The sequence below is a fragment of the Mus caroli genome, chromosome 3 (genome assembly GCF_900094665.2).
Source record: "Mus caroli chromosome 3, CAROLI_EIJ_v1.1, whole genome shotgun sequence".
NCBI classification, from domain to species: Eukaryota; Metazoa; Chordata; class Mammalia; order Rodentia; family Muridae; genus Mus; species Mus caroli.
Window position 1 is genome coordinate 120,439,648 of NC_034572.1, and position 18,812 is coordinate 120,458,459.

Here is an 18,812-nt window from a genome sequence, read left to right on the forward strand (position 1 = left end):
AACATGTATGAAAACATCATGCTTTATGATTCTAGTGAACAGTGTAGACATGACAGACTCAGGAATGGTTAGTCCATTCTGAGAAATGAGAGATGCAAAAGCTTCTTTGACAAGTCGTAGTGAACATAAGGTTAAAGGGGAAAAGTCACTTAGGTATATATACTTTGCTTTTAGAAATGTAACTGTGATGTCACTCTTATGCATTCCTTATACATGATTTTCAAGTTTTAAAAAGTACAGATGGGAAATAGGCAGCTGTAATATATATATATGGATGGATATATATACTTGGAATTACTTTTTAGGGATAGGGTTGTCTTGCCAGCATAAGAATTCTGATACTTAGCTATTCCATCTGGCAGCTCGGGTCTCAAATACTAGACTTCTAGTATAGGAACCAGACTCTGTACATATGAAGATTATTCAGTTAACACTAAGGTGCTAATTAGACCAGAATAGCCTCTTACCCAACAAATGATAGATCAGTGTGCTATCTTTGAGCAAAGAAGTTCAAAAGAGTTTGTTTCAACAACTCTTGAACTCATTCATTTGCTTAAAGCTTAAATTCATTTATTATACTTCATATTTCACAAACACAATGGACATGCCATATACTCCACTTAAATATTACTTATCCAGTCAAGGAAGCCTGAACATTTTGCTGACAATGAGGTTGAAATGAAATTCCTTAATATGCATATCATTGCCTTTCTTAAAACCCAGAAACAATAAGTTAGTATTATGAATTTTCATCAAGAAGAGAGTAGGACTGAAGTTTACAAAGAGTTAAAATTTATTTTAAATAATTTATGTAATACAAAGCAAAATAAATATTTCTTAATTAAGTTTACAAAGTTTATAAAGGCATATGAAAATAAATCCCAAATATAAGGCTACCCTAATTGAATTATTTTAAACATCAATGGTTATATCTTGGTAAAATTTCCTTTTAAAATCAATGTATTCCCCCAAGCTCTGTAGTTTTATCTGCACTGGGGATGGCTCTTCTCTGAATCCGTTGCATAAAGGATTTCATGGGTAAGAAGCCTTCCATAGATATGAAAATTATACTCTATATACTCTATTGGTTCTACAACAGAGGTACTACCTTACAATTATGACATGACATCAGCAGAAACCATGATCATGTTAAAATGATTTCTTAAGATGATATTCTAGAGCCCAGTAACAGGCATTTTCAATCCTCCATGAGCTGCCATCTCATTACTTCGCCCTAAGAAGTAATCCTGAACTGGGACTTTTTTTTTTTTTTTTTTTTTTTTTTTTTTTTTTTTTTTTTTTTTGTCAAATCACATTTGAAAACTAGGTTGGGCTGGAATTTGGGGTAGGGGAAGTTGTCAATCTAGGAAAGACACTTGCTATAGCTTGGAAGTACACCCATCATTTGGTAAACCTTTATTGTGCTGTGTAATGCTGCATGCATCTGCCATAGAAGAAGTTTTTATGAAAACAGAAGAACGAAGATAAATACTGTCAAATTACTCTGGTTCTAGGGCAATGATATCTAAATTTGCCCAGATGATCTTGTCCTGTTATACCAGCAACCAATGATCTTGCTGACAGTGCCAGGTTCAAGCTAAAGTAAGACGGCATCCAAACAACCGAGAGATTCCCAACAAGTACCGGCACTTGCCTTTTTAATGATGCAACTTTTTCAGGAGTAATGAGGTTTAGGGAAAGAATGGCAGTGAACTCCATGTGGAAACCAAGAACAAGACAGTCTAACAGTTCCCCAGAGAATGGATGCAAGGCACTTGAGCTAAGCAATGTTATGGGGTCTCAACTGGATGCTGTTCAAGTATTCCTGGCCAAGAAATAATACACCGTAGTTGAGGGAGCAAAGATTTAAAAGGATATAAATACACAAAAAAAATGCTTCAGGCAGTAATGTTCTATGGAGAGGATTAAAAACAAAACTATAGGAGCCAGAGAGGAGGAAATCCACTCCAACCAAGATGGCCAGTAAGACTCGGGTACTGTAAAAGACTCCAAGCACTCTTGAAACAAGGCATTTTAAAGGTCACGTAAACAGTACTACATTTTCTCCAGAAGAGAAGCCACTGAATACACTAATTTTGTTTCCAGATAGTAATCATTAGATCTGATACTAATCATTTGATCTAACTAGTGGAGAAGTGGAACAGCATCAGGATGAAGGAAGATCTCAACTCACTGTGGCTCCTTAGATGTCTCTCAAATTTAAAATTTAAAAAAAAAAAAAAGGCAATGACAACGCTTCTCAAATGCACAGGTGAATGTGGCGATCATGGAGGAAACAGGGAAACCGTCCCTGGAGCACATGCACTAGCAAACCTGTGTGTCCTTTTGCATCTCTTAATCTCAGAGCTTGTGTACAAAACACTATTTTTACATTCTGCTAATGTAATATACCATTTGTCATCTGAAATTATTCAGTGACCTAGTTTGTTAATTAAAGTGTTTAGATACAACAACTTCTTTACAGTCAGGCAACTGGCTGAATGAGTATCTCATTACTGTCAGTTTGTAAGATTTATATTTTTAGGGAAATTTAATATTTAAAAAAAGAAAAAAAAAAACATGTTTCGGAGAAAGACAGCCAATCTGCGGTTGGCTTACTGTTAGGAGAGTCGATGATTCACTGCCTGGGTGAGCTAGCTATTTCCACTTAATTGCCAGCAGTAGAAAAGTAAATTACAGAATTAATAATAGAAAATAAAAATTCTAAAAATGCAGAAGCACAGATCACTGCATCCATATTTTTAGCCTATTCTAGTGTAGAATAATGTCAACACTCAAGAAGGCAAGGAAGGCACAGATCCTGTGGCTTATTCCCAATCAGAGATCTTGATTGAAAATACCATCGGTGTAGAAGTGCCCGAGGTCCAGTAGTAGACACGGGCAACGCGAAGAGGACAACCCTCTGGCCATACAGAAACCCTTCCTTCTTCTGTGAGAGTAATCTGGAAGACTAGAGAACCGGGCTTTAAGACGAAATGATCTAACGGAGGTTCGAGAAAAGATAACGGGAAATGATGGATTTTGCTTTGCTTGACCAAAGCGAAGGAATTCCATCCTGCTCAGACATCTCCTCCCAATGCAGCAAATTCAGGCGAGAGCTCCTCTGAGCTGCAAAGTGTGCTTGGAAATGGTGCAGGGGAGGGATGGAAAAAGGAGGATGAAGTTGTCCATTCTAAAGGCTGAAGATTCTACACGGCGCTACAAAAGGGCGCGGGGTGGGGGGAGGGGGGCGCACACGAGGTTCTCCATACCTTTCTTTTCCGCTCCATCCGATCCCTGGGGATTTTCCGTTGTTTTTTTCTCTCTCTGTCCAGATTTTTTTCCTTTTCATCCAGTTCAGCCTCTCTAACTTTTTTGATAGAAGCAGCAGCGTGAGCCATTTTGGCAGACGAAATTGGCAGAGGATAACTTTCCACTCCCCAGCAATACAGGTGATTTGACTGCTATGTGGAGATGTGATTTTTTTTCCCCCAGCAGAGCAATGGCTGGCAGACAGAACACTCACAAAATAATCCACTCCGCCCCCGAGCTAGGTCATAATCTTGCTCCAGCCTCTGCAGCACCCATAATTCACTCGAGTGTCCCCCTAGGTTGCGAGCCGAGCCCCTGAGCAGCCCACACCTGCACACAGGCATGCACAGGTGAGCGCCCACGCTCAGCAATGGTCCCGGGGGAGGGCGGAGCTCTGGACCCGGAGCTCCTCAGCAGTTGGGTGGCCCCGAGTGCAGACAAGCATCCTAATAGTTGCAGAAGCCTTCCTTAGGCGCTCATCACCAGTTGGAACGGTCTTGGGGGACTCCTCCAGACAGTCTGTCTTCAGACCGGAGCCAGGAAGAGGCCACCTCGGTGAAAGTCCTAGGGGGGGTGGGGAGTTCTCTGCCGCTTGCAACCACACCTCTATGCAGGGCGAGAGAAAATGGTGCAGTCTCGCTAAGGACCCGGCGCCGCCGCTGCTGCCGCCGCCGCCGCGGTTGCTACGGGCAGCACGTGACATAGATGCCTGCGTCTTAAATCCCTCAGCCCTTCCCTTCTCCAAGGTACATTTGGAGAAAATAATCTACGCTGCGGGGCCGGGAGGAGAGGAGCAGAGCTGGAGTGACTTGCCACTTGCAAGGCAGAGAGGGAGAGAGCGGGTCTGGAAAGGACTGGGAGTTGCCCGGGCTCCCCGGTGCGGTTTTACAGACCCACGTGAGGCCGCCTTAGCAGCTTGCTTTGGCAAGGGATCAAACCGGGCTGTATGTCAGTGAGCACTGTATAAGCCGGCTTTGGCGAGGTTACCCTTTGGAAGCAGGAGTAGAGGACCGCAAAGAGGAAAGCAAGCACCCCCGAAAACCATCTTCCATCAGAGGGACACGCAGGTACCCAGTTAGGCGTCTTTGAAATTCGCAACGCTGTTTTAACCTACCCGTGAACGTGACAAGCAACGGAATGAAATCAAGTAAAATTAGAATTTCTGGATGTTCTCTTACATACTCAGTATGGAAATACAGGGGAAGAACATAGTGTATAAAATGCAGATGCTCCCACTATACCCACTAGGGAGGAGAAAATCACCTGTAAACTCAAGCTGGAAATCTCCAATTACAAACACTATCCAATTTTCCTAAGTTTGCTAAAATTTTAGCAAGGGCTGACTGAATACTCTCGGTGTCTCTTTTTCTAGCTGGACAGAGTCACAACATTGTTTATCCAGATGGATTGTGAAGGCCCTTCCTCTTCAACCTTCATATTTTAGAGGAACAAAAATTATGAACACTGTAGCAACTGGGAGGAAAACAATATAATCTGATTCTACATAAATCCTATAAGTAGAGAAAAATGTTGAAAGTGTTCTTAGAAAATGTTTATAATGAAACTCTTCACTATGCTAATGTAACATTTTTAATAACAAACTCTATGTTTATACATGAAGGATACAAAGCCTCATTTTGCCCCAGTGTGTGAAGAGAGTACACTAGTGAGGCTTTGGCTTGGTTTGGTTTTATGAGAAAATGCTAGATTTTGTACTTTGGTCTTACATGTTTTGGCTTATATAATTTACAATTTTTGTTTTTCATTTAAACTGTGCTGAAGGCAGCAGTTGGCAAACGAGTTCTGTGGTAGTGCCGACACGTTAGTTCTTCATCTGATTCAAATGTTGGTTCGAAGCAGAGAATAATTACCCTGGCATGGGGTCACATGTTATTAGTAATGTGTTAGTTCCAGGGTCAGCCAGCTTAGAACAGATTATGTCTCTTATATAAGAACGGCTATCATCCTCTGGCACCCACAGCTGAGAATCAGATCCACAAAACACAGAAAACCCCACCCACTTCAGCTTGCCTTCAGCCCTCCTGGCCCTTCCCTGGAAAGGTGTCTGCCCAGGTTTCTTGGGAAGTTAACAGATTTGGGGGCAATTCATTTATCTCCTTGGCAAGAGTAGCCACAGTTATCTCCAAGTTATCTCCCCTTCACACGTGTCCTCTACTCTGTCCTGAAATCAAAGCCATCATTACTCAAGGGTGCTTCTGGGAAGCAGGAAGAACCCAGCACTGCCTGTTCCTGGTGCCATCTGGCATTCCCTTGTCTTCTAAATCCTCATCTTTTAAAAAAGGTTTAGAGCAAGCAAGCCACACCTGATTTGTGGATGTTCTTTTAGCTTAGTAATCTGAGTCCTAATGGAACGTGGCTGAGCCTCCTACCGTGGTCTTTCTGTCAGTTGGGGGTGACTGAGGATTCTTCTAGAAGAGACCTTTCCCACTACCTCAGTAGGATCTGCTTCCGTCATCCCATAATACCCTCTCCCTTTGCAGACTTCTCAGTAGGAAAGGGTAAACCACATGGTACAGCAAAAGGTGAGCAGCGCCTGTTGTCAGAAACATTTACTTCTTTCATTAGTTCTTCCTACGCTCAGTGCAGACCCTCTTGGAAAACTAGCCAGTAGCAGCTTCACTATCCTGTTCTCTTATGCCAGGTAATGTTCACATTTTTAAACTTCAAGTTGGTAACTAAAAACAAACCTAAGATACAATTAACAGTTTAGTTTCTAGGACTCTCTAGTATACTTTGTCTCATCATGAAAGAGTGTAATCAGATACCCCAATAGACATTAGTTTGACTGACAGAAACATTACAGAAAAAAAAAAAAAACTGTATTGGCCACATCTTTAGAACCAATAGTGACATGACTTTGCTGATGTTTTCCATGGTATCTTTCCCTGTGACACAAAGAAGCCAAGGTACTGTGCAGATGTGTACAAAAGGCCAATAACATATTCGAGACAGCTTTCCCCGGAGACATCATGCTATAACAGCAGGAAAGCTCAGGTACAGAGCTCTGATAGCTGGATGACCTCAAGGAAAGAAACCGCAGAGGGAGCCACCACTGTGCCATCTTGCACATTCCAATCACAAAACCAGAGATCTCAAACGCTTAATAAACACATTTTAAAATAAGATTGATCACAAATCTGTTTAGTGTGTGCTACGTTCATTTATCTTATTCCCAATAAAGAAATGCATTGCTCCTCTATGACATGAATGCAGAAGGCAGTCCTTTAAAGAAAGTTACATAGATCACATGTCCCTCTACAGTTGGAACTACCTACAGCTGACTTACGCAGCAGTGAGCTGTCGAAGAAGTGACTTCTTAAAGACATCTCTTCTTGTTGACTTGGTAAAATACAACCTTGTCTATGATTATATTTTGGTAGGGGGAAAATATATCAACTCTCCTAGGGTAGGGAGTACTGCACACTCACCAGCTGACCTCTGCACAGACAGGGCACCAGGTTCCAGTCCCAGGAGCTCACAGCCATTTAAATGATGCACATACCACATTAAATGGGATCTTCCCCCTCAAGCCTCCAGCAGAGATATAACACCAGCTGCTTTTTGAATTGGTACCAAAAGCCGATTCCTTCCACAAAGCATCTTGACCGACAATGAGCAAAATCAGTGTCTCATCTTCAAAGGTGAGGAACACACAGTCACCCTGTCGTTTACATTTGAGAAGCAGACTTGAGAGATTGCCCTTCGGGGAGGACATGCTTCATTTTAAAGACGGGGCAAAGCCAGCCATTTGCTGTCCTCACTGTGCAGCAATCCATTGATCAGAATCCAAAGAAAATCCTCTGCGACATCAGGCATCAGTAAGGGCAGTGTTCAATATCAACTGAGCTGGCCATATGCAACTTAATCCCTCATGTCCCTCCTCCCTCCGTAGCTCCACCCAGGAGAAGCAGCCATGCAACTGAACAGCATAATCAATCACTCTATACGGTCCAAGTGTGGATGGTGGGAGGTACAAGATGATGATGATGATGATGGTGGTGGTGGATGGTGGTGGTGGTGGTGATGAACCTACTTAGACTGTGATACAAGGGCTGATTCTTAGCAAATGCATGGTGGTCGTCCATATTTGAAATCCTATGTGTTTTCTGAAGGTAATGATGGTTCCAGTAAGAGAAAGCAAGCTGAATCAGTGACTGCCGTATTCTATCACCTTCAGTTTGTTTTCTCTGAAGCCAAAGTCAAAAGCCAATTCTATACTGTAAAATTACTAAGGCCAGGTTTGCGAGTAATACACTGGATCCTACTTTGGATAACTATGATCCTCTAAGGAGATGATTTCTTTAAGATCGCCATGCTCAGGGGGCACTACTTTTTTCTATATCTGCCCTAGGAAGGAAACAAGCACTCCAGTCTAAGTCTAGGAGAGAGAAGTAGCCGACTCAAGCCCTTTCACCACCCTGCCTCAGAAACTTGCCCCAAAAGTTTCCAACTTAAACAGAAAATTTCTAGCAAGTAACATAAGCCACAGATATGGGTCATAAATAGTTACTCTTCTGTCACCACAGAAAAGTTACCCTCTCCCTGCTCAGACCCAGACAATGGTCTCAGTCCGTAGCAGCCAAAGAACCACAGCTCTGAAGAAAAGAAGATTGCTAAGCACAGCATCCCTTCCTGAATATTCCCAAGCCCATGTCCAAGGCATCTCTCTTCAGCCACAAAGTGCAAGCTGCCATGAACGAGGGGCTTGCTACAGCTCAGATGTGTAAGCTCCAACCTGGCTATAGAGATGGGCTGGGTCTGCTCATTGTGAACAACTTCTGACAAAACATCTCTTTGCCACAGCTTCCTAATTTAGAGGGAGAGGGAGGGGACAGGGGGAGGGGGAGAGGGAGAACATGCTATTTAACAGGAAGATCAGCCTACACTGAGACTTATGTGTAATATTATAATTGTATAACTATAATCTTTTAAATTTTTATAATTATAAAAATCTTGTAATTTTTCTTTTACAGGGATATTCTTTGTTCAAAATCAAACCTTTCACACGGTCCCCATCTCATGGCTGTACAATTTCTGGCTGCGGTGCTGTCTCTAATCAAACACCATTCCAGGAGGTCCACAAGGAGGCATCCTTGCCTGTCTCGAGATGAGCACCTTGACTTGCTGGGACAGTGTCTCTCCATCTACTATGAGCAGAAAGCATATGCAGATCTTGGACAGAATGCTGCTTCAGAGTTCTTAAGCATCTGGACTCAAGTTTCAAATTACTTATAAATATCTTCAAATGTTCTCAGGACTTCTCTCTTCCAAATACTGACATCTTATTCTATGACTCACAAATAACGTATCCATAGGTAAATATTAAAAAAGGTATGCTGATTTTGATTACGCATGTGACTGGGGTCAGTAAAGACGAGAATCTTTGACATGGACTTAAACTCCTGTTGGGGATTCACTGTACACCTACTTTTGGTTAAGAGATTCTTCTAAAAGCTCTTGGGTTTGTGTCTTAATCCTCTTGTTTGACCAAATAAAAATTCACCAGGGCTGGCAAGATGGCTCAGCAGGTAAAAGATCTCGACACAAAAGCCTGGTGACCTGAGTTCAATCCCAGAGATTCACAGTGGAGGGAGGAGTGACTGCTGAGAGCCATCTTCTGACCTCCGCATCCCCTGATCCCATGCAAAAAGCCAGGCACATGCCTGTGGTCCCAGTACTGGAGGGGAAGACAGGTGGATCTGGGGCTCACTAGCTAACTGGGCCAGCCTAAGGCCAACAAGAGATTCAGTCTCAAAACACAAGTCTTTGAGGAATGACACTGTAAGTAGATCTCTGGCTCACCCCCATATACACATGTCATAGAAAAGAAATGTTAATAACTTCGGCATCTCAAGGGAAGCTCTCCATTAAGGAAAGAAAATGTGATTGATACTTGTTAAGTTTCACATTTATAAGACAATCTGAAGTATTATTTGTATAAATAGCTTGCTAGAAAACTAAAAAGATTACATAGGACAAATCCATTTTTAATTATTAGTATTTATGTGATGCTAAATTTAAGTCATGTATGTCTTATATTTTCATGAGATATAAAATAGTAATATTTAAAACCCATTAAGTATAGATGAGAATGACTGAGTTATGTGCTATTTTATGGAGCATAAATTATAACCTCTAACACAAAATTCTGTCAATAAACAATTGCTAGAAATATTCCTATCCTTATCAAATTAACAATAGGAATACAAAATAATTGTAGTTTTAGAGTATGTCCAAATCTCCTGAGTTTAACACCAACTGAGTGGTGAATGTCTTCAGTCTCTGCTGTTTTAATCCAAATCTCAAATCATTAAAATATGGACGTAAATATTTTAAGCAATTCTAGGAAAACAATGCTGTGCCTCGTAAAGTCTCTGTATGTCAGAAACTTCAATAAATGTAGAGGATTTATAAAAATATGTCTTAATTACACAGTGCTCCTAAGCAATCATGGTGATGGGGATTGCTTTGCTGTTGATAACAGAACACTGGCATGCTATCACTTGGTCACTTTTTGCCTGGTGTACATGACTGTCATATCCATAAGGCTTTAGTAATGAGATATACGAACATCTCAATCATAAATGAGATATATGAACATAACTGCTTCTGTGTTCTCCACAGCCTTCCCCCACCCAACCAGAAAGTGCTTCTAAATCCATTTTCATTTCTTCATCCAGATAGAAGATATTCTTTTTTCTTGCAACCGTTTTTAATTAACTTACAGATAAAATACACTGCTAGAAAAAAAAATACATTTATTATTCCTATTTTTAACTATGACAAGCAGTTTTATTTTATTTATTTTATGTGAACTTATAGCCCATGGTTATGAAAACCAAAAAGCATGCCTGTTTTGGAAATCACATCTTATGAGAAAGGCATCTTTGAGTCTTTCTGATCAATAATCAAAACACAACCACTAACATTCATGTGTGTGTCCAGCTACTCAGAGACAATCTAGTACTATTACTTAAACGAGCTAGAAATATAGACAAAATATAATTTAATCTATTTTTACCTTATATGCATACCACATGTATGCCTGCAGAGGCCAAAAGGGGGCATAAGATTCCTCTTGAGCAGGAATTATAGCTGTTTGCTAACCACCTGATGTGGGTCCTGGGATTTGAACTTGGGTCCTCTGGAAAAGCAACAAGCTTTCTCTTCACCTCTGAGCCATCTCTCCAACCCCTTGAAATATAAACAACTACATAGCTAACATGATGATTAGGGATTTCTAAGCAAGACTGAAAGGAAATGAAGCCACTAAGAAATGAGCAAGCACAGACAGTGTGTGTTTCCCTAGCAAATCTGCATTCTCTGGGCCAAAAGGGCAGAAGCTGATAGCCAATGTCAACACAAGGTGCAGAGTCAAGTGACAAAGCCTGGCTACAATCATCTGAGACTACAAAGGGAAATATTCAGGCCAAGAAAAGAATTTAAAAAAAAAAAAAGTCATCCCTCCAGCAGATCAACGATCACAAAGCCTACCCAAGTCACTGCACATCTGCTCTGAAGGCGTTATTATCATCCATTCCCTGAAATTATCAGCTCAAATGACACCTCAAGTACAGTGATCAGAATGCAAAACTACTAGGTGTACATTAGAAACCACAGGACAGGGCAGGGTGGCGGGTCTGCAGAGACTTCCAGTGTTTGAATATAGACAAGACAGCATCACACAAGGAGCAAAGTTCTGACTCCCAGGGTAGCGTCAAACACTGAGGATGTTCAGCCGTCTCAGCTCTTGACGTGCAGACTGATTTTGTGTGTTTTTCCTTTCCCTGGTTCTCATAAGCCACCATACTTTCCGTACGAAGAGAGAATGATATCATTGAGCAAGTAAGCAGCACAAGTACTAAGTGAACGGTGGGAGCAATATGCATTGCTACGCAAGGCGTCTGTTCCTCTTAATTAAAGCTTTAATGAGGACACAATGAAATCTTTTCTGTTGATGGCTGCTCATCAGCCACACGCTCTGGGAAAAGCAAATGCCATGGAACCCAAAGCCACTCCAGGTAGTCTAGAGAATAACAGGACCAGCTATGGGAGTAAGACTTCTCAGTGCAGAGCAGGAGGGCTCTCCAAGATGCCTAGAGGAGGACATGACAGCTTTGCCAAATAACACTGTGGGTGGGCAGAGTGCTGTACTCCACTACATGGAGCTGAACAGGAACTGGTTCTGGTGGCTCAGATATAAAAGGCACTTAAGACACAGGGCTTGCTGGAGTACAGTGTATAGAACTTCAGATTAGGTCATAGGGGGGTCTCTCAATTCACCAGATTCCAAAGCAGCACATACGAACGAGCCTTAGTCTTTGGCATTACACGATGGTGGTCCATCATGTACTTCCAGTGGCAGTTTTCCATCATGGCGGTTCAGATGCCTACTATGGACTTGCCATCAGTTGCTATCAATCAGCAACAGATAAAAGAGGAAAGCCAACAAAGGTAGAACATTGCCCCGTCCCCACTAGGAAGCTGATTTCTCTCCCAGGGACAACAAAGTTGACAGTTGAATGGGACCAAGGTCAACTCTTGACTGGAAGCTTGCTGTGCCTTGCTCCCAAATTATCTATGTACTGACCTGCCTATCCACCCAGCCCACATCTTGCTGTCTCATATATTTTAAAGTAAATTATGATAGGTTCTCAGCCCTGTAATGAGTTCAAGCTTATCCAAAGGTAAATATGAAACCAATGGGAGAAAAGGAATTACATTTGCAATATAAAGAGATATAAACATGTAACTATACATATTTATAGTTATGTATAGTTAACTATAGTATAAATGTATACTTAATAAATTTTCATAGAAAAATGAGACATTAAGCCTTTGGGAATTCAAAATTCACTGAGATCTAATAGATAGACATAAGTAAAATAGAATTTTTTTCAAAAACTATAAGTTTTATATATAAAATAAAAATAAATTTGATTGCCTTAAGTAGAAACTCTAATCAATGTTTAAACCAACTAGCCTTCTAAACTTAAAAAAAAAAATCAGTATAATCCTTTTCTGTTTCAGCTACTTTGATAAAGCTAGCTTTCAAGTCTGTCTTCACAGAAAATGACTTGGCTCTTTCCACTAAGATTTATAGGAAAACAGAACAAAGGCTTTGTCAACAAACTAACAACGTGTCCCCATTTTCTCTAATGTCGACACAGTAAAAGCTTAAAGCTCAGTAACTACTACATATTATGTGCATGGTTTTTCTCCCACTATTAAGTTATAGTTTACCACGAGACTGGCATGTTTATTTAAAATCTTTTATCTCCATTGCATTTTTATTTCAATTACATAAGTTAAATATATTTTCTGTTATCTAATGAAATACGAGCTGTAAAAAATGTTCTTGTTTCAAGGGCTTTCAAAATGGCTCCCCAGGTAAAGGTGCTTGCTGTCAAACCTGTTGACCTCAGGTCAATCCCTGGGACCCAGACTGTAGAAGGAGATGACCAAATTCCTCAGGTTGTCCTCTGACCTACATACAGATGCCAAGGTGTGCATGTATTCATGCACATATGTAAATACATAGATAAATAAAATGTTTCTAAAGTTTTCATGAAAAAACAATATCAATGTACAAATGAAAAATAAATACAAAGGACTTACTAATTGTAGTTCCCTAATAATGCTATTGAAATCAGAGTATAGATAGAACTGTAAAATACTGAGGCAGAACCATTAGAAAGATCTAGAAATTCTACAATAAGATTATTTTCCAAATATCTTAATACTTTTTGCTGAATTCAATAGATAATGAACCAGAAAAGGGGCAAGGTAAGACACATAAGTCATTGTTTGTCTAAAAAGAGGACAATGCCACACCCCTAAACAGTAGAAAACTCTCAAACATCAGGTGTTTCTACCAGGATCTTGATCTCAATCATCACTGCAAGAAGATCTAGGGATGGGTACTATAGCAACCAAACTGCTGTAATTTGTTTTGAGACAGGGTCTCATGTATCTCAGGCTGGCCTGGGACTCACAACATAGCCTAGGATGATGATGAACTTTTATTCCTCCTGTCTGTAGCCCCTGAGTGCTGACACTGTAAGAGTGCACAGTCGTGCGTAATCTTACCTGCTGGAGATCTAACCTAGGACTTTCTGTATGCTAGGTAAGCCCTCTACCAACTGAACTACATCCTTAGGCCTGAAATGTTATTTTAAAAAATATTTTTTAAAATATTTATCTTTTTAATAATATTCCCTTTTCATCATCCTTCTACTAATTGATCAAACCAGTTTTGATTTCATTATGAAATGAGGAGCTTCTTCATACAATGGGGAGTCTTGACTTTGAGGTTTGCATCTCAACTTGAGCCCTATGTTGGGAGTATTTCCTGTCCTTTGTGAGCTTCAATTTCTTTTACCATTAAAGGTGATAATGTCTACTAACAGAAGCGACATGCTTTGTATATGTGATAAGTACTCAGCAAGTAGGAACTACAACAATTATTGTTTGAGGGGAAAATATACATACATATATGTATGTATACATATACAGAGAGAGAGTGTGTGTGAGAGAGAGAGAGAGAGAGAGAGAGAGAGAGAGAGAGAGAGAGAGAGAGTATAGAGACATAAAAGGGGGGAAAGCCCACCATGAATAGGCCAGGAACATGATAGAATCATGGTCCAAAATAGTTTGTATAGAAACTGCTGACTGTTAGTCAGCTGCTTTAAACTATCCAGTCATGAGTAAACCCAACATAACCTTGCCCTCACAGTATGGTGGAAGGAGTCTTACAGCAGGGGGAACATAAATGAGAAAGCAAACTAACCAGTCCTGACAAAGCAGAGCTCCTAAGATACACAGCACATCAGGGGCTCCAGAACCAGAGACTTAGAGCCAGCCTCAATCACAATACAGGGTCACATCACAGAGCTTTGGAGTGCAAAAACAAAGCAAAGAACAATTGCCGTTTGACAACCAAGTAGGCGCAATTCCAAGTGGAAGGTTCTGGAACAAGGTCTTTTCTAAACGGTGACAAAGCATCAGGCAACCAGAACTCCTTTTGTCCCTATGTTTGGTCCCTAAAGCCTCTAGTTTTAGTAAAGACCAGAAGCTGGACCCTTCACATAGGCTTCATGTGGACATCTATGAGATAGTGTGAAGAGCATCAGTTCAAATGTTTTCCCCCCTCATAACACTAGAAATAAAGTGATGCTTTTTTTCCAAGTCACAACAAAAGCACAAAGTGTTTTGAACCACAAATACAGCTGAAATCAAAATCCGGCTGGAGAAACTGCTCTCTTTATGGGCATGTCTGCACGGTCAGCCTTAGGACTTTGACTGGAGGGAAAAGGCTCACTGCTTGATCCAAGGGGAGCTCACATGAAATCTGGAAGGATGATGTTAGATAAATCAGAGCAGAACGTTCCTGATGCCCTCCAGTCCTTGGGAAACTTTCTGGAAAGGTAGATTTGTGACTCCTTCCCACTCAAAAGTACTGGGGCTTAGTTACAGATTGTCCAACTTCATAGAAAGGCCTGGATGAAAACAAACCTGAACATTGATGAATACACTGTACAGCCTATCACTGAGTTCTTAGAAACTAATAGAGGTAGATAGCCCTCTACTGGATTAAGATATTAAAATTCAACTGCTCTAAAATGTTGTTGAGAAATTAAGTGTGTCCTAAGGTTTAAAGGGATACTTTTATGATATATGTCATATATATAATATAAATATAAAAGGGAAATTAAAACACAATGAAGCACAGCCATGTAGTTACAGGATCTTGGGTGTCATATCTCCACTGAGGGTTTCTTTGACCTCATTTTAGGTTACATCAAAATATTTACAACTAATTTTAAAAAGAGCTTGTTTATCCAACCTTAGACGGTACCCTAATCTACATGACATTAGGCTTCATGTGCATTAAAATGTATATGCAATGTAATATGAACAGACTCCTTTAGAGTAAAAATTGCCCAAACATCATGGGAGAGTTACCCTAAAAATATTCAACCCCTAATTTGCATACACAGACACAATTTCTGAAGATGTTAAGTGTTGGGAAATATTCTCTACAAAGAAATAATCTCACACACGAGTCCTGGTGCTTATATCAGACAAGTGGGAAAACAAGGCTCCTGACAATGTCTCCAGTGATACAAATCAATCTGGGGGACGTTTATTACATATACATATACCTATACATATACCTATACATATACCTATACATATACCTATACATATACCTATACCTATACCTATACCTATACCTATACCTATACATATACATATACATATACATATATATATATAGTTGTCTCATAAACCTATTTTCTTGAGTATTTTAACCCTTACTTTAGACTTCGTTCCCAAACCAATCAATATGGCTTACCTGGTTTAGTCCCTTTAACTATCTAACTCTCAAAGCAGAGGTCTGCATAGTACTCACTTAGAAAATCTGCTAAATGAGTAGGGAATTATTTTCCAAGTTTCTAAAATGTGGGACCAAGCCACCATGGAATATGTTCAAATAACTGTGTTATGCATTGTGGTTAAGACTTAGCTCCCACCCTGGGTTAAAAACATCCCCTAGAGTTCCACCAGTGGATGGATTTGGTTTTTATCAGCCACCAATAACTGCACTGAACACAATGATACCACCTGCCCACCCGTGGGTTCAAAGTTCTGCCTGTCAGCTGGGACAACCTTGCACTGTGTGTTAGAGTTCTCCACCTGACAGTGTTAGCATCTCTTTGTTGGAACCATTTCTCCCCACCGGCTGAGTTCATGGGTTCTGTCTAGCTTCATTTCTTCTGTTCATAGTAAATAGATGCTGCCGGGACGGGTCCCGAGGTGCTACACTTGTTGGCAAAATTATGCTCCTTACCCTTATCCTTCATCCATCTTAAGTCATAGTTTGCTTGCTCTGTTTTCTTCTCTTTGCCATCTCTTTCTGTTTATATTCAAACTTGAATTTTTACAATTTTCTTTTCTCTTTATCAAAGAAATGTGAGATCTCTTTCTGATAATGTGGGTTCTGGGTACTTTTTAAAATTAGAAGAACAACTGTTTTTATTTATTTGCTCCTTATTTCTTAGCCTGAGAATGTTACATGTCCCTTGAACTAACTAACTCTCTCTCTTTCTCTCTCTCTCTCTCTCTCTCTCTCTCTCTCTCTCTCTCTCTCTCTCTCACACACACACACACACACACACACACACACACACNTCTCTCTCTCTCTCTCTCTCTCTCTCTCTCTCTCTCTCTCACACACACACACACACACACACACACACACACACACATACACACACACACACACCACTTAAAAAAGACTATATACAGCATTTAACACAGAGAGCATTAATTAAGCATTGTATGCTCTATAGTTAGTGTCATAAATGGCCCCAGCAGTCCATCTGTTGAGTACCTGATCTCCAGCTTGTGCTATGGAGAGATGCTGGAATTTTCAAAACTGAGCCAAGATACATGAGGGATGCCCTTGAAGAAGCTATCAGGACAACACTTGCTCCTCTGTCTTCTGTGTTTCCCAGCCACAGAATAAACAGCTTGCTTCTGTCACAGGAGATCATGATGTGTCATCTCACCATAGACCTAAAGCAACAGTGCCAACTTCGTAGACTGAACCCTCCAGTATCACAAATCCAGATAAAGCTTTCCTCTCCATAACTTACCTTGGGATTGACAAGAAAGCTGACTAACACATCTCTTAGCTTATGACTGCAGGGCCAGGCTGGTGAATGATAACCTACAAGTTTATCCTCTGACCTGTTCCCGGGGTTAACTAGTTAAGTTTCTGGAAACTATTTTATACTTTAAAACACACTGCCTAAAAGAATGAGACATATGGAGAAAAAAGGAACAAAGTTAGTTGGTTAAAACCCAAAATGTTTATTATAATAAAAATGTAAGTTTAAACATCCAAATCTTATTTTATACCTTAATAAACACTTAGATGCGCATTCATGCTTCACAATGAAAAATGACTAATGGAAATGTCCGCTGTGGACAACACTATCAACTCTAGACAGCTGACTGTTAAAATCCTGACGGTAAAAGCCTCCGTTTTAAATTGATGCATCATCAGTGGCACAGACGATGTTGCTCAGGGATGCATTTTCGGGGTTCTACCTCCCTCAAAAGTCCTAAGGCAATATTTTAACTCAATTTTGCTTAGTGCTAAGCAGGATGCTAAATTACTTTAATCATTTAAAATAAATTCATAGTGACATACACTGGAGTGTTTTTTTGGACTACTTTGAAAAATTGCCATTAAAACGTCGCTAACATTCATTTCTCTTATTTCCAAATACATTTTCCACTTAAAAGAAATCTGCAGTCTATTTTTTAAAACAGTTGATGTTTCTGTATCAAGAAGCCTATCACTCTCGGTTCCTGGCCATCAATCAAAGCCTCTGTTTCTTAGTATCTCATGCCAGCCCCTTTCTTCCATGACTGTTATTTATTTTAAAATAAAGTAAATGAAAAAGGATGGAAAGTTCCCAGGCATCTTGAATTAAGCCAATACACAATATTTGCATTCCACATGGTTGCTGTGTATTAAACAAATGCTCTGCTTTGGGGCTGCACCACTTCAGAAGTAGACAAAACAAGGAGTGTTATCTATGGGAACTTGATGAAACAGGTAACATAATAAAAATATATTTATTGTGGGAGTTTGTGATACAGTTCATTGGTAGACTGAATGTACGCCAAGCTCAATGTCCAACTTGGCAAATAATAGTAACAGTAATAGCATCAAAAGTAAGTATTATGTTCTGGACAGTGAACTCCTGAACAGCTAGGGTTTCAGAGCAAGAACCTGTCTTTAAAAAGCCACCATGGAGGAATCCCACCTATGATCAAAGCACAGGGGAATCTAGAGTTCCAGTCCAGCCTGGTCTGTCTACAAAGTGAGACCATGTTTTCAAAATACAAATGATGAATTAATGAATTAATTAATTAATGGCTGAATGAATGAATAGATGAATAGATAGATAGATAGATAGATAGATAGATAGATAGATAGATAGATAGATAGATAGATAGATAGATGTGTATATATAGCTAGATATATACATACTGATTTTCTAAGGAGGTCAAAGTAAATATATAAATTCAATAAGGACAAAAGTCAATGTGTAGAATACTAAAACTCAACACCATCCTTTGGTAACTTTTTTCTTCCTCCTATTTTCTACTCCCCAGTTTATTCTGTTCCCTATGTAATGCTTCCATCACAGCTCAAGAGAAGAGATAACTACACAGTCAGAGTGATAACAAAACAAAACCTTAGAGGGAAGGATGAAACAAAGAGGCCATGAAATCCAAGGGCAGGGCCAACAAAGAGGAATAGGAAGGGGTGTCCTAGAAAACCAGCAAGTCCAATTATGTGGACCAAGACAACTGAAAATGCCTTGTCAACGTGAGTAGCTACCAGGTACGGGAGAGATTTGTCGGTCCTTGTAGTACATGACTTCAAAATCACTTCA

The 18,812-nt window shown here is 40.1% G+C and overlaps 1 protein-coding gene and 1 long non-coding RNA gene across 40 annotated transcripts in view; one reads left to right on the plus strand and one right to left on the minus strand.

Moving 5' to 3' along the window:
* Ank2 (ankyrin 2) overlaps positions 1 to 18,812 on the minus strand; it is a 583,460-nt gene that overhangs the window by 229,538 nt on the left and 335,110 nt on the right. The gene's annotated exons all lie outside the window — the stretch shown is intronic.
* Positions 2,900 to 9,760, plus strand: LOC110291744. The gene is made up of 3 exons (XR_003836158.1): positions 2,900 to 3,010; positions 7,860 to 8,056; positions 8,307 to 9,760. It is a non-coding gene; the product is annotated as an uncharacterized LOC110291744 (long non-coding RNA).